Genomic DNA, 9,056 nt, shown 5'->3' with positions numbered 1-9,056 from the left:
ACACACACACACACACACACACACACACACACACACACACACACACACACTGTATTTTTCGGATTAGAAGGCACACCAAAAAGCATTCAATTTTGTTCAAAGATGAGTGTGCTTTATAATCCGATGCACCTTATATATGGATCAATATTCAGATTTCTTGGATGTAATATTTTAAATGTCCTGTAAAGCAGTTGTGAAAGCGCTATATAAATAAGGTTGTATTGTATTGTATTGCATTCACTTTAGCCTAGCTCCATCTGGTGGATGCATAATGCAACTCCATCCATTATTGTAGCTTCTTTTCTATGCCCCTCATTAAGCGGTGAACCGTATATATGAAAACCATTTTAAAATTGGTCAGTCATTGGAGGTGCGCCTTATACTCCGAAGTGCCTTATAGTGCAGAACATCCGGTGTGTGTGTGTGTGCGAGTGCGTGCGTCCGTGTGTGTATACTATATATATAAAGACCTTATCAGGCTCGGGGGAGCCTTCCACCATCTAGTGGAAGAGCATTTAATTGTTCTGCCTGTCAGACTACGTGGCATAGAAAATCATTCACTATTTGTAGTAAATCATTTTAAGTGCTACTGATGATCTCTCATGGCGCAGTAGTTGGGAAGTAGCGGATAGATGGCTTGCAGTGGCATAACTATTAACTTTTTCTTTTCCTTTCATTTTTTTGCTTGTTAGCTCGTGCCGTCAATCCTGAACACAATATCTGACATGTCATGATCTGCCTTGTCAAGGAAAAGGCACAATTGTAAAGCGTCCATTTTAAAGTCAACCCCCAGCCCCAATGCAAAACACCCAGATATGCAAATGAAGCACTGCACTTCATGCAAATTTCGAACACCGCCGATTTGCCAATGTCATTTATGTGCCGGCTCGAGAACAAGCGTCCGTAATGTTTTATTCCCCTCACAGTCCGAAGAAGAGAAGGTCGCGTCGACACGACATGATTGTTTTATTCAACGTTGACGGATCCGTGCTGATGCGGCACTTTTAAAACGCTCTACCCTGGGAGAAAATGGTCGAGGGGGGGGGGGTTCTACATTTTCTGAGATCCGCCGGCTAAAGTGTGTTTCCCCAAGAGATTGCATTTGGCCTTGGCATTTACCGAGATTGCGATGTCATTGTCTGCGTAACTAGAAAGGATTATGTTCTGCGAGGGGGGCAAAGTTTTTAAATTTAAAATGTAATCAGTATAATCACCAGAAGCAATCAGTTCCTCTTCATTTCACCTGATCGAGCCACTCCAACCACCCCCCACCCCCTTACTCACCCCGTGCTTAAACGAGACCGTTAAAAGAGGGAGCGTCTTATCAGCACCCCGGATTAAGCCTTGACTTTGATTAACATCTGCACAAGTTTTTCCAAATATCAAAGTTGGCGATTATGTTCAAGGGTGGGGAGCAGCGGGATTTGCGTCCCGATCGCTAAGACATCAAAAGTTCATGTTTTTTTTTAGCGAAGCAACCAATGAGTCGATTATTTTTTTTTGCCTGCCTAAACGGGTCGCAGTGGAAGTCAAGCTCTGACGCTCGGGTTACTCTGTGATCCTTTGTTCACTTTCTTCCCATCGCCACTGAAGGCGAGGCGAGTTTTGAATGCCGCAATCTATTTGTGCACAACCTCGCATCGGTTCAGAAATGATTGGAAAGTGCACTTGACGGTTTGTCCTGCTTGTATTCGAGATAACTGTTCATTTCGGTAAGCAGCGCTGACGGTGCAGGCGATGCAATCGACTCTGAGGCTTAATGATTCAAATAATTGGTCATCATCGGGACGCATCAAAGTGCAGCATGCCTTCTTCTCGCCAATGAAGTCAGAGTGGCCGTCGCGTCTGCACACTTTATGAATGTCAATTTCGAGCCATAATAAACTGCAGTTGGGAAAAGCCCCCCCCCCCCGTAAAAAGAGGTGGTGCTTTTAGTGTGCTTGGGTGTGTGTTTTTCACAAAGCTAAAGGTCAAAGAGAGGCCATCTCGGCCAGTATTTAAACACTGAGTCCGTCAGCGCCAGCATAGCTTAATCACACGCGTGTAATGACTGCGCCGTAAAGGGAATTAAATGTCTAAACGCTGCGGGGACCGGCGTCGGCTTGAATTGAAATCAATGGGATGCATGGCCGGATCCCGATGGTGTTTGGCCACTTGTTTAAAGCGAGCACTTTTGCTATTGATGCTGTCGCTCAATGGGCGAGCCCGCAGATCAGTCTTTTTTTCGACCCGACGCATTGATCGGCAAATGGCATGCTTACTTCGTGCTTTCGCGCCCAGCCTCGCTTTTGTTATACGGCCGGCGTTTGCCAGAAGCCGTTAAGCTACAGGAAGCCAAGACAGGTCGCGTCAAAGCTAAATGCTAACGCAGCTGCCTGGAATACGGCGTTCTGTCTGAACGCCGGACATTTTATGATCGCGCTGAAAGCGGTTTCTCATTCGAGAGACGCTCTTCCCCCAGTTACGAGCTACCACTGCAATACAGTCGTGCAGATCTTGCTGCATTTTAACAGCCGCCCTTGAAAACCCCCCCCGCTTATTTTCTGACTCTTTACCGCAAGAGTCTAAAGGACAACATTCACGCACGGTCGGCACGGAAACAGTCGCGGGAAAAAGGAGCGCGGCGGACTAATCTGGCCAACGTTGGATTGAAGCAAAGACCTTTAGAAAACCGCCCAAGCCGCGACGGGCGACACAAACTCCGAAAATGACAAGTGATTATCAAAGCGCCTCTGGCTTGAGACAGTGTAATCCCCCTGATGTTGGCGTCTATGGAAGTCCGAATTAGATCCCTCAAACAATGTCTGCTTGTCTACACTGGTTAAACCCCCAGCATTTTAGTCCCAAAATGAAGTTGACCCTGTCAGAAAGCTTAAGGACGTGCGAGTCGCGTGACAAAGCCCTTCAGTCGTCGTATTCCTCCATCTGCGTTCCATCTCCTCGGTGTAATGAGTTCCTACTCCAGCCAGACCACGGGGGCTAATAAGGCTTTTATCTGCTTTTGATATTAGATATTAACACCTCATCAACAGTAAGCTCTCGTCCGCCCGCCCCATTTGCATGAGCTGAACAATGTCTCCCAAAGAAATCTCCTAAAATTCAAATTAAGGCTCTTGCTGAATAGCCAGAAGGATGGTGCTACCCATCACTCAACTCCGCACCTAATTTAAAGCTTTGCAAATCGCCGTGATCTTTAAAAAAAAAAAAAAAAAAGGATCATCGCAATCTTGCCTTTGGAAGCACATAAATGATAAATGCTACGCCGCCGGCTACAAAAGTAAGTCTGAGTGACACAATCAGGATTTTGTTGTTTTCAAAAAAGCTATAAATAGGAATGTCAGTGAGGCGATCATTGTGATCTTTCTCGGGGGATGGGGGGGGCACATTTTTGTGGCAAGAGTTGGCATCAGACATAATGTTTTATCGTCATTAACATACCGTCGTTGCGATGGTGACAAGCGCCTATTTTAGAAATAAGAAAAAGGTAAATCCTGTTTCACAGTGCAAAGGTTTCAGGTTTCTTATCATCCCTCATGGCATCTCTTTGTCAGGTGCTATGAGGGGGGAAAAAAATGAAATATGAACTGGGAAATATAGCTGGGAGAAATAGAAAATAAATGACTTCGCTGTGGCAAGGAGGAGAAGGAAGACGGTGAGATTTATCAAGTGGAGATGGAAATGTCTGCCGAGTCGGTGTTGAAAAATTAAAGGTGGGATGGTGTCCGTTTGGACCGCGCGGCGTCGTGACGACGTGAAATAAGAGCTCGGATCGCTCTCTGCTTGGTTTTGAAACATTACCAAAATCATCGGTAAACTCGTGTTACAAATGATTCTTCGTTGACCAATACAAAAGCACACCTACAGCAATGGCGGAATGGCACATTCCTGACTTGGTCTCTGTTACAGTATTGGAGCGGACTGGCCCAAAATCTATAAACGTACAGATAAGTGAACATGTTGACGGATAAAGGTTAAACTATTAGGGATATGTTCTCCATCCATCTGACGCCAATTTTACAGATTCAGCTCAAGTGTGTGTTTGTGTTTGTGCGTGTGTGTGTGAGAGAGTGCTGTTTAAACAACAACCCGAAAAAAAAAAAAAGAAAAAAAAAGCAAGTCAATATTGATTGATCCTGGAGCCTTAGCAATTACCTCCGTGTGCAGAAGACCATGTTAAGGTCAGTATTATCTTTGCTGATTTTACGGGTCAGCAACCTGGCTTTCGCTGGGCTAAATTAACGAGGGAGGAAGCGGGGGGGGGGACTCTTTTGCTCACCTTGATTATATTTTACGGCACTGGTTAAAGGTGGAAAGTCTCGCACCCGAGGTTGACCCTTGATATTTGGAAAAACGGGACCAGGCGCTAAAACGGCGGCGGCATAAATCAGAAGGGCAATGAAAGTGGGCAGTGAAAATGTAATGAGGCTGTTAAAATAATGTATTTTATGGGACAACTGGAAGCATTCTATTTGCATTGTTGAATGATGGGGAGTGTTTGAGAGTCCAAAATAACCAAATTAATGTGAATAGTCACTCCAATGATTCGTGCTAAGGGCATTTTTGCAACATGGACAATAGGCGCAATAGTTTTGCTGCAGCAATGAACTCTGTCAAGTATAGCGCAATACGAGCAGGTAAGTTCGTATAAAAAAAAAAATTTTTTAAAAATGACGATGAGAAGGATAGACCTGGGTGGGCAAAGTCCTGTAAAAAAAAAAAATTATATATATCTTTTCAAAATGTAATTGGTACATCTATTTTCTGGAAATCATACAATAGTAAGGTTCAGAACAGCAATCTGTACATGAAAGGAAATCCAACCCGAGAATTTTCTTGACAGTTACATGTTCTGTGCGGCCCCTCCAGTGTAAGAAATATCCTGATTGATGTTGAGGTGAGCCGTGATTGGTCGTTACCTGATCCCCGAGCAACTGTAGTGTCATTTTCAGTCGACAGGAAGTGGCAAAATGGCCGCCCCCCTGAGATGGATCAAACCAGGTGCATTTTGCTGTTTAATTCACATCCAGCAAATGCAACATGAATCCAAATGCTGTGTTTAGACTCGTGGGGGTACATACAGCATGTCATTTTAAAGAACATTATGGGGGGTGACATCCCCTTTAAGGCTTAAATATCATTTACACTGCATGAAAGATGCTTGTTGTCTACCGCTGACGAAGCTTCTGTGAGAGAAGCGAAACGTCCTTTTTTGTTTTTTTTGTTTTTTTGTTTTTTGTTTTTTTTGTTTTTTGTTTTTTACCCACAGGTACAGATGACGACTGACAGAACCCTTTCTACGACTGCATGAAAGGTTAATACTCTTCACTCATTGTCAAGAATGAGCAATTTGTTTGTGTGCAGAGGATGGCAAGTGGGTCCACAGGTTAATTTGAAGTCCTGCCATCTACTCGAAGTTCATTTAGTTCGCTACTACCGGTCACACATACTGCAGATGATCAAGAATGCATGATTTGTGGTCAATAATCGTAAGTCGTTTAGTTCTATTCAGATTGGCTAATATACCTTGGCACACCCGATCGTTTCTTTACAACACACGGTGTCACGGTACAGTCGTTGGGAATAACCTCGGCCCAAAAACACCCCCCAAAAACAAAGCCTGATCATAGCCTGTTCTGGTAAACCACATTGAAAGGTAAAAACGGTCACCTTGAATTCCAATAATTAGACTGTACCGTAAAGCACAGCAGTGCACCGGCCTGGTACACAAGATCAGGAAATTGTAAGTAAGACTCAGGCCATTTTGCCCTTGTTTGGTTTCCCATTAGTGCCTGTGACAGTTCAAGTTTGTCCATTGAGCCTCCCACAGTTCGTCTTATCGCCTCACCTCACCTGCTGGGATGTGACACCGTTCCAGGGTTCACTGAGGGATGTCTAACCCCGCCAGCAAAAGCCCCGGTGACCCTGTAAGCAAGAGTGACAACACAATAATACTCCCTGTGCCCTAATCTTTCATTGGTGGATTATCAGATTAGAGGTCCCGCTTGTTTATAGGCTTGGCGCCTATCGAAAAAGTTGATCTGTCAAGTTTATCGTACACTTGTCGCATTAAGGCGGTTTTGGGCCACACTGTTGGCTGCGGATGGCAGATAAGGCAGACGCGGAAAATGAGAAACAAAACGCTTTGCGTGCCTTTCATTTGATTTCTTTGACCTTTTTTCGTAAGGAGATACCAGAAATCATCCGCCAGTCGGAGACTTAGGTTGGCGGTTTCTAAGAGCACCTAATCCGTCCTTTCTCAAGCCGCTCTCTTTCAAAGATGCCGGCCCGTAAAGGTTTCCTATCAATCTCTCGTTTTGACAAAGCCGGAGTCCATTATTGAACCCTTTTGGACGGAGCTCACTAATTCAGGCTAACTGTTTCCCTTTTCCTTTGCAAGCAGCTGCGGCAACTACTTTGAAGGTCGCGGCCCCTTCAGAGTGTCCCCGTCAGAGGATATCTGGGAATAAGCGTCGCCGATACGATCGTTATCTTGATCAATCAAGTGTTATCGGGTGTGCAAGCTGGGCGTGTTTTGACATCAGCCAGAGTGAGGTGGGAACTTCCAATTACTCCAAATGTATCCACCACAAGAACAAAAATGATTGCCTTTCCGCAGTGACTGTTATTCAGTCATTTCCCCCGATTGTTCACTCCGTTACTCGATTTGACAATGTTAGCGTCCTCATGATATTCGATCCTTTTCCACAGTTAGAGTGTCGCTTTGTTTATGGCACGCATCACATCAGGCCGGTATCATTAGTCACCCGCTGAGAGTATTGCAGCTATGAAATGTTTCAGATTTTATTTTAGGTGTCGGATGACAATTTCCCGAATCTCATTCTCCCCCAAACACATTTGTCTTATTACATCGAGCATCAGAACAAATGTGCCGCAATTGCAAAAGTGACACGCGAGGCCGCGGTGGAAATTTAAGCAGCCGATCATATACTGGAGCATCCGCGTAATCATGCAGATGAAATCCTCCGAGTGGAAATTAAAACGCCGCTAAGGTCACGTCTCGCTGGCTGCGGCTCCGTGTAAGTCTTAACCGGTGTCCTTGAAGGATTGTTGTGTTTTACATCACTTCATTTGCATAAGGTCAAAGAAATGTTAGGGAGTGCATCGCGGTGTGAAATCGCTATTGTAAAGTAACCCCATGTTGAAGAACACGGCAGTAATGAACACAGATGTCGGTCTGCTGCATATCCTAATTCAGATGGAGAGCAAGGTCTGACATCTTTGTCAAAGAGCCCACCTGCATTAGTCACAGAGCAGTGGTGTCAAACATTCGGCCCGCGGGCCGGAACTGGACCCCAAGGAGGTTCGATCAGGCCCGCAGGATAATTTAAAAGTGAAAAATGCATAAAAGACAGGGAATTAATATTTTTAGTAAGGTGCAATTCATGGAGTATCCGCTAGGGGACACACTGTTTTGATCAGAGTAGAGGACAACATTGGTTTGATCAGAGAAGAAGACAACAGCAGCCTCAGTCTGTCACTGAGACAGACCCAACACAGTAGACGCTATCAAGGACATGTGAATCCTTTATTCTTTACACATTTAATAGCACTCTCCTTAGTTTGTAAGGTGTAGGCAGGGATTACATTTAGATTTTATATGCACATGTGTAAATGGTTTAAAAATTCCTTTCTTTATAAATCTCGTTTATCTTAAAATACATTACTATATTTTTCAGTTCCAATTACTTGTTAAAGTTTTGTGCCTGGTCGCTATGGTAACGTTTAAACGTGCCTTCAAAGTAAGATACGCCGCAAATACAAAGTGCTTGAAAAATACGACTCACCATCGCCGCATATGATGCAGAGTGGGCTCGGTGCGTGGGAATCTCCCGTTGAGATAAAGCCGTATTTTAAGTAGGACTCCTGATCCTGTTTATGAAATATAGCCTTCTTTTTCTTGAAAGTCATAGGCTCCTCTTCTGTCTCCTGGCTGGGCCTTTTCCCCTTCCCAAAGAAACTTTCCAAAGATTTTTGTTTTTTTACTCATTTTGCTCGTTCCCGCGTTTCATTTTAGCGGTAACCTTTCGCGTGACCGAGAAGCACACCTTGACCTGCTTCAAGAGTGACATACTGTAGACGGATGTAATGGAGAATCTGGTAAATTTTCAAAATAAAACATCTTTCAAATTGCGAAATGAATAAAACGGAAGTAATGTAAGTTATTTATTCTTTCTGTGCTTCCCGGTACCAGTCCGCGGCCCAGGGGTTGGGGACCACTGCCCTACACAAGTCAGATAACCAGCCTTCTGACACCACTGAACGCATGATAGCACTTAGCAGCATTTTCTGGTCTGTGGTGGCGGTCTTACCACGTCAGTTGTGTTCGAGGATCCTTCGGAACCTGCGAAACCGAGGCCAATTTATATCCTCGGTTGCCACAAACGTTTTTTTTTTGGTCACGGTGGTAGACTACTCAGCCTTCCTCCTTCAACAGTCGAGGCTGTCTAGAAAGCCGCAGAACTCTAAAAATGTCCCAGAATGCAATGAACGGCGTCTGTTTCCAAATGATGAGCTGGATCTGTCGTCGGGGAGCCACTCAGCAAACAGATTGAGCGGGCCCACAAGATGAATCTGTCGACACTCCATTCTGCATATCTCTATTTAATGATATTATATGTCATTTCCCGAGCAAAGAAAACACCATTAGCCAAAGCGCTGAATCGTAACGAGGCATTCTGCGCCCGTTTCCAGGCCTCCTTCGCACTACCATTATTGAAATAGGCCAAGTCTCACTGTACCGTATTTGTTTGCGATCTTGCCGCTTCTGCTTCTTATGATTTAACTCAGGCCTATTTTGCCAGGTGCTAAAAATCTATTTCGACACTAACTAGAGCAAAGTGCCGCGAGGACAATTGGGTGCCTGGGGGGAGGGGGGGGGGATAAATAAATAAATTTTTTTAAAAAATCAAATAAAATATGTTGACCAAAGATTGGAAAGCCGTTATTTCAAATGGAGCGATATGCTCATAGCGGGAAAGGACAACGAGGTCAGCAAAAGTGGAGTAAGTGCTCCCGCGGGCACAAACACAAGCACC

General features: G+C 44.5%; 1 protein-coding gene across 5 annotated transcripts in view; it reads left to right on the top strand.

The window, feature by feature from the left end:
- The window catches only part of LOC109520337 (receptor-type tyrosine-protein phosphatase delta-like), a 227,093-nt gene that overhangs the window by 113,710 nt on the left and 104,327 nt on the right, over positions 1-9,056 (top strand). The window lies entirely within an intron of this gene.

The sequence above is a fragment of the Hippocampus comes genome, unplaced genomic scaffold (genome assembly GCF_001891065.2).
Source record: "Hippocampus comes isolate QL1 unplaced genomic scaffold, H_comes_QL1_v1.1 scaffold143, whole genome shotgun sequence".
In the NCBI taxonomy this organism is placed as follows: domain Eukaryota; kingdom Metazoa; phylum Chordata; class Actinopteri; order Syngnathiformes; family Syngnathidae; genus Hippocampus; species Hippocampus comes.
Note: the sequence above shows the minus strand (reverse complement) of the source record. Positions and strands in the feature narration are given on the sequence as shown.